The sequence below is a fragment of the Onychostruthus taczanowskii genome, unplaced genomic scaffold (genome assembly GCF_017590055.1).
Source record: "Onychostruthus taczanowskii isolate IOZ18803 unplaced genomic scaffold, ASM1759005v1 scaffold20, whole genome shotgun sequence".
NCBI classification, from domain to species: domain Eukaryota; kingdom Metazoa; phylum Chordata; class Aves; order Passeriformes; family Passeridae; genus Onychostruthus; species Onychostruthus taczanowskii.
In genome coordinates, this window is record NW_024499240.1 from 14,619,907 (window position 1) to 14,627,076 (window position 7,170).

The window sequence follows — 7,170 nt, forward strand, 5'->3', positions numbered from 1 at the left end:
TGAAGAGTTGGATTTGATGATCCTTGTGGGCCCCTTCCAGCTTAGACATGATTCTGTCCCTGCTGAATTCACACATTCACTCCCAATCTCCTGAACCTGGGGTTGTCTTGTCACTGGGATCCAGCACCAGGGGCTCCTGACCCATCCTTGTCAGATATCCTGGTGCTACTGTCACATAAATAAACCATAAATGTCCCTCTAATCCACCAAGACACATGTGATCACCTCAGATCCTTGCATCAAGGCAAGACCCCCTGGGACAGCTGGGAGCACACAACACAAATCACCAGCTCCAACAGCTGTCCCCAGTCCCACCATTGGCCATTTCCATGGGATCTAGATTAAGGAGTCCCACTGCTTTCTTCCTGTAGCTGCTTCCTTGAGGTAGACCAGCAAATTTGCCTTTTCCTAAGTGGTGGTGCCTTAGAGAGCACCAGTGACAGCTGGATGAAAGGGATCAAAGACTAGCCTTGTGATCTGTCAGAAAGTGACTGCTGGCCAACACAGACATGTGAGACCTGGGCTTTAGCAACAAGCAAGCAAAAACCTAGCCTGCAGCTTTGCTTTCCTCTGTGCAAGTTTGACATCACTGAGAAAGGTCACATACAAATAAAACCCCACTAAAAACACTGAAATGCATGCAGAACAAAACCTCTTCCAAAGGGTTTGCTAAGAAAACAAAGCAGAAAAGACACGGTCACCTTTGAGTATTGTGTGGATGGCTGCAAAATTGACTCCAATAATTGCTTTATAGGATTTTCTCTTTCTAAAATTCACTGCCATCTTTTTAAAGACAGAACAACATATGATCTCGTTAAGGTGCTGATCCATCCCAAGGTGATGAATACTATCAGGGCTGGGAGCTTCATCCCTTACCTAACATTTCCTGTAGTGAAACTTTCTGGCTAAACTTTGACATGGAAAATTTCAATCCAAATCATTAGGCTGAGTTACCTTGAATTGATGCATCTTCTTACCTGCTTTGAGAAGTCTTGTATCACCACCCTCACTACAGAAGACATTAAAACTGAACACCCACTACCTTCAGGAGCAGGGGTAAGTTGGTCTGGTGTTACCCAAAAGAAACAAAGAGGTGGAGATCTTACACAATCAAGTGTTTTTGACAACAGATGAACTTTTTTTTGGTAATAAGCAATTTTTCTCATTCTGTAAGCCTTTTCTACACTAAGACTTATTTTTAGCACTGGCAAAAACTAGCTTATAAACATACACAGAAGATTTTACAGTAAATTAGTATCGCTGTTCGTTACAATATGTGCAATTCTGCAACCTTCCAAAAGTAGGACAGGTTTAATTTTACCTGTTTTGAGGGTGTTACTGACCCTTCACATGTACTGCTAGAGGGAAGATCAGATGGCAGATCCTACACCGTGCTGGGAATAAGGAAGAAGCTGAATGCCCAAAGGTTGCTGCTGCATTTCTCTTTTCCATTGTCTTTTCTCCAGAGGGAACTGTTTAGAGTGAGGATGAAATGACTGTGGGAAAGAAAAAAATGTGTGAAAAAGGGAACCTGAAAGAGTGGTCATTAGAAAACTCTAGAACAGTGAGAATGTTTCAGGTTTGTTGAGAAGCAGAACTATTCATCTCTGTGCCACATGCAAAGTCGCTGAACTACGCTACTTTCCTTCAGCTACACACCAGCTTAATCATACAGATTTCAATTATGTAAGCAATTAAAAATAATTGTTTTCCCTCAGCTGGTTGGGGTTTTTTTTTCCCCACAAAATACTGACAAAAATGGCACATGTTTCTCCTCTTGCTTGAATTTACTTTATTTGTGCCAAAATTAATTTCTGACCTCTAATACATGCTCCAGAAAGTGGTGACTGAAATAGAAAGCAAGACTTTTCATCTGATTAAATGTTTTTATGGTTTATGGTCACACAAGACCCACTGCCTAGTGCTTTCCTGCAATTCCTTCTCAGAGTTTAGAAATTCCTGATCAACAAGGAACATATCTGGGAAACCCAACCACAGCATTTCAGGGAAAAGAAACTAAAAGGAGAAGGATTTCAGAAGTGACAGCAGCATAAGAGAAAAATATGGGGAAAAAAAGTTGGAAGGCCAGCCTAGCACTTACCCACAGATCCCAGCAGTAGTTCCAGGCAGGATTTGTTCTAGTAACAAAAATACCTGGGGGATACAGGTATCCTAACACGACAGAAGTGGCAGCGCTGGTAGAGCTGAGTTACGTAAACACAGTGTCACCTTCTCCTTCCCTGCCTGGATCTCTCTGCGTACGGAGCAGGTTCTGTGGGATCACAAATGGGCAATTTTGTTAGCAGAAGACTTGGGAGCAGATGAAAGCTTGGGTCCACCATCCCCCAACATACCTGCCAGAGAAGCTGAGCTGGTACAGGGTGGAGAAATTAACTGTGCTAGATAAAGGAGTGGTTTTAAAATCTCCTTTTGCCTGGAGCACTGAAGAAACCAAGAGAAGGAATAGCAGCTCTGCAAGGGATGCAGCTGCACGCCACTCCTTTTTGAGGGTGAGCTGTGATACTCCACTCTTGCCTCTTGAATTCTTCCCCAGGGAATTAGAAGCTGGAGGAAAATTAGGGGGTTTTATTTATTTATTTTTACCAACCCATTGTGCAGCATTCTTTATCTGTGATCTAATAACTCTTCTAGCATTCGTAACTTCTGTGATTTCAACCAGAGGAAAAATGCGATAGGATTTTGCATGACTCACGGGTCTTGTGAAATGCTTTCAAACAGCTCATCTTTCAAGCTTTTTGCCCTGACTGAAGCAGGGTAAAAACCCAGGTTCTGTAAAATGGTCTGCACACCAAGTTTCTGCAAAGCATGCTGATTTTCAAAGGTGATTTTCTTCTGAACAGAAAAATTATTCTGGAAAATTTGACAAATATCTACCTGATTAAGCCCCTGATTAAGCCCACATTAAGAATGTGTTTCTACATTCTTGGGTACATTCTTACATACCTTCCCAGAGCTTCAGGCTTTTATCTTTTTTTTTTTTTTTTTCTTTCTCCCCTTCTTTAAAATCAAGGCCAAATTTTCAACTGCCAAAGCAGATCTGCAGATTGGGGTTTGCTGAGCCAATGGGAACTGTTACCTGAAGCTTGGATGGAGTTAGACTGCTCTCAGCTCTGCCGCCACGCTCAGTTTCTGGGGCCAGACTCTCAGTGGTGTAAATCCACACAGGACCACCAGAAATCTGATTGCCAAAGATCACTCAGCTTTGTTTCTAGTGAGCAACTGCCACATGGATTTCCTTTTCCACTGAGCTCTGATGTGCCTGCATCCCTTCTCCTACTCCCTTACCTCATTAGAGCTTATGACAGAAAGGCAAGTCATTGCCTGGAGCTCCTTGAGAGGCAAAGCACAGCTGCAAGCTCCTCATGCCTTTCCATCAGCATTTTTGTGGCACAGCAGCAATGCTCTGCACATCACAGGCACTGAGCCTGACTGCTGCTTGCTTCCAAAACCCACTGCACCCTCCCAGGTTGTGTCCTCTTCTTTGATCTTTCCATCCATCCATCCCTTTGGTCACCAGAACAGGAGCTTTGAGCTTTCTAGTTTTCAAATGCCTGCATTGTTTATGGCATTGCCGACCTCAGCCAAGGGCTTGGCAGTTTTCCCTGGGACAGAGAGGCTCCGTGGGGAGGGGATGGACTTGGGAGGCAGCAGGAGAGAGCACAGGCATGTCCCTGAAAGTCATTCTTCAGTGCAGCTTTGGGAAAGGAAAGCTGTGACCAACACACAAAGCTGCAAACGGTGACACCTGAAACCCTTTCCCACGCTGGGGAGAGTTGTTGTGCTGCTGTTACAAGTAACTCCTCTTACAAGGCTTACTAATAACAACAATTAGGAGTAGTAATAATAGTAATAATGGGTTATAGAACAAATTTAGGGTTCTGACTATCATTCAGCAGGGAGTGAAACATATCACAACTGTCTCTTTTAGAAGTGCTGGGAAAACTTGTCAGAGTTAAGGATTAAAGCACCAGGCAGATGTGACATTTAATATCTGAACTGCCATCAGACAGGAAATTGCACTTTAAGTTGCATTGTTAGCCAAGTTAATAATAATACTAATGAAAGAAATAAAGAAAAAAAATAAGACAGATCTAACAGTAAGCACTGTGTGCTGTAACCCCTGAGACCAAGGGTGGTCCCTGTACCACAGCATCCCTCTGGTGCCAGCTCTGTGGCTGGGGATGTGAGCAGGCTTCACGTGGGCCTTCTGTACCACTGCGTGAAACACACTGCAGGTTTCCAGGTCACACAGTCGGCCAAAGAAAAACTAAGACACTTTTCAAAACAAATGAAAGTCATCTCTTCTTTCATTTCCCCTAAATGCTTGCCTCTGACATGTCTTGCTGCATTTGCCTCAACCTTTCAATGCTGGAAAGGCTGTGGCACAGCAGTGGCAAGCTGTATGGACTGAATTTTGGCAGAGTTGGATGGAGCAGGAAGGAAGTTAAAGGGGAAAAAGTTTCACATTTCAATAGACAGAGACAAGTATTTCCTATAATAAGGAAACAGGATTTGACAGAATTTTTTTGTGTTTTAAGCTTTTTATACCTCTCTTAATAAAAACTAAGCTTCTTTTCTCCTCCTGCCAGAGTGTATCATGCCTCAGATAAAATCCTTTCGAAGAATAACATGCATACACAGTATAATCTGACATTATTCCAGTGCTACAGGGAACATCTTGAACATAATTGCACCACATGGAAGTTGACTTGCTATGAGAAAAACACACAAAAAAGCTTTCAAAACAAATCTGTAAACACATTTATGCTCCCAATAGCCATGATAAATCCAATTAAACAGCCAGGACGTGTGTTACAAACTGTCACTAAAGAAGTTAATACAGTTTCTATGGCAGGGATATTCCATCTCTAAGCAAGAAATCCTAGTTGCAAACTGCCTGAGGGTCATGATTTTAGTCAAGCCTCACTTGAGAGGACCAATAGCCAAACCAAGACTCGTTAAGCCCAGCTCACCCATATCCCATCTATGCTGGCACTGCATGCCTGACCCTCACTCTGCCTAGTCCTGGCATCACCTTCTCTCTGTGCCATTTAGGGCTTTCAGGGTCTCTACTTTCCTCTAATACAAAAGAGGTCCTGCAGATCCACGTGCCATGCCCCACACAATACCAGTCTGACATTCTACTCCCAATGCATTGAAAACATACAGCTGAAAACAAATGGGGAGGAATTATTTCAGCCTGAAAAGAAGAATTTCTTTCCTGCAAATGCCAGCAGTGAACAAAGGAGGAATGCTGCATTTGGACTGGGAAGGGCATGGTGTTTTGCAGCATCAGGGAACAAGAGACCCTGACTGAAAAACATCTTCTGAGGAACATCAAACAATCTACAGCAAGGTTTGCACTGGCTACCTCTTAGCCACACTGGAAATATAAATCCTACTAAATCAGAAACAGCACAGTAGCTGTAACACCATTGCTGTGCATCAAAACAATTTAAATGTCATCGATATTTCTCATGAGGGAGCAAATTCCATTTATGAGTGCTCACAACAAGAGCAGCAGCAGCTGGTCTGGTTCCCCACTGAAAGCTGGTCCCAGCTGCAGCACCACAGAGGAAACCCAGAGTGTTGTGTTCCACAGCAGTGGAAACCCAGTGTGGAACATCTCGGCACTCAGCCCCACTGCTGGGCAGCCTAATCACACATTAGCCACCCAGGCAAGCCTTCAAAGCTCAGCAGCTAATTATCCTTCAAATAAAGGGACTCAGTGGACCCAAATGTGTTCCACCTTTCTGCAGGAAAGGGCTGAGGAACACCCCAACCATTGCTCCCCCACAGTTTCCCTGGTCTCTTTCCCCATGTTTTTAAGTTCTGTGCACAAGATGGGTCACCCATCCACAATTTTCCACATTTGTCTTCTTCCAAGGTTTGAAGCCTCCATTTTCAGTGGATGTAGCAATGGTCTCTCTCAGGGCTGTGGTGCTATGACTCACAGCAAAAGAAACTAATATAGCACCTGGCTTGGATGCACAGCTTGGAAGCAAAACCAGCAACAGGGAACATTTGCAGAGCAATACATGCCTACAGAACATGATTTAATGATTTAGAGCACTGCAAGTTTTGGCCACTTAGAGATGTTTTAGAGGTTTCTTAATTCTCAGCAAGTGGCAATACTCTGTCTTGAGGCATCCTGTGGCCACACACGATCAGCTCAGTGAACATGGGTGTTTTGGGCTGGAAGAGGCTGCTGCTGACAACAGGCAGTGTGGATTGGAAGGGCAGGAGCAGAGACCTGCCTGTGGAGTAGGATGTTTCTGCCCTGGCCTGATGTCAGCAGGAGCTGCTTTTTTCTGCTGTCATTGAACACAACTGTGGATATTTTTATCCCTGTCCTTTCTACGTGTGGATACCTGGAAAAGCCAGCATCTTATCTCCCTGCAAGGATTATAGACACTTAGATAAAGACAAATTAAGAAACGGACAAGCGTTAGCTGTGTTCTTCCAGCCTGCTGAGTTTATTTGGGCACACAAGCTGCTGAAGCCACACCTGCCTGGCTCAGACACCATCTGAATGTTTGCAGAGCTGCTGGACACCTTGAGCAATAATGACGTGGCCCAAGGGCTTTATGAGTATTTCCAGGTGTGTCTAAGTTGTTTCTGACCTCCTCAGACTGCAGCCTGTTTGGCTTATGGAGCTGGCAGGATCCCCTGGTGTATTTGCTGTTGGAGCTCCTTTGAAGCAGGGGAGGGTGTTTGCAAGCTCACTCTGGCATGTCTCCACACTAAGGAAGCTTGCTCAGAGCTGGGAAGTGTCAAAGGTCCAAGTCAGCTGGCAAATAACACCTGCCTAGGGATGCTTTCCTTTGGACATACAGTTCTGGGAACAGACTTGAAGTTTAATGACAGAAGAAAAGCTCTTTTTTTCCAGACCATGCTGTTTTTGAAATTAACAGCTTATAAAATGTTGGGGTTTTTTTTGGTTTTTTTTTTTTTTAAGGAGTGAAAGAAAAAATCCAAGCCAGAAGCTCAGTCCCCAGTTAACTTTAACACTTTGACATAAAATATTTTATATCCTTGTGCATTCATATCCATAGTATAGAACTGGAAAGGCCAGAGGAATGCTGTGCAATTAAAAAAGGTGGAAGTGCTTGGAAAAGGAGTTTTGACTTTCAACCTGGAGTCACTCTT

General features: G+C 43.8%; 1 long non-coding RNA gene across 1 annotated transcript; it reads right to left on the minus strand.

Annotated features, from left to right (window-relative positions):
- Positions 1-1,364: 1,364 nt before the first annotated feature.
- LOC121335273 lies at positions 1,365-2,490 on the minus strand. The gene is made up of 3 exons (XR_005952540.1): positions 2,355-2,490; positions 2,102-2,272; positions 1,365-1,496 (listed from the first exon to the last, which is right to left on the minus strand). It is a non-coding gene; the product is annotated as an uncharacterized LOC121335273 (long non-coding RNA).
- Positions 2,491-7,170: the final 4,680 nt, after the last annotated feature.